Source organism: Myotis brandtii, unplaced genomic scaffold (genome assembly GCF_000412655.1).
Source record: "Myotis brandtii unplaced genomic scaffold, ASM41265v1 scaffold1577, whole genome shotgun sequence".
In the NCBI taxonomy this organism is placed as follows: domain Eukaryota; kingdom Metazoa; phylum Chordata; class Mammalia; order Chiroptera; family Vespertilionidae; genus Myotis; species Myotis brandtii.
Genome location: NW_005355741.1, coordinates 888,361 through 888,611, shown reverse-complemented (window position 1 = coordinate 888,611; position 251 = coordinate 888,361).

Sequence of the window (251 nt, the reverse complement as noted above, 5' to 3'; positions counted from 1 at the left end):
TGCCTGCGGCCCAGCCGGGCGACCCGAACCCCCACGCAGCCCGGGGCCAGACCCAACTGAGGGCGGAAGCCCCGAGAGGCAGGAAGGGAAGGAGAAAAGAGGTAGCAAGCCCCAGACAAGGAATCCTTAATTACAGATTAAAGGCAAGCAGAACCGTACACCGCATTTTCCATGTGTCAGCTGACGCCGCGACAAAAGGAAACACAGAAAGCAGAGGGGCGGGGGGGGGGGGGGGGGGGGGGCCCCTCCCC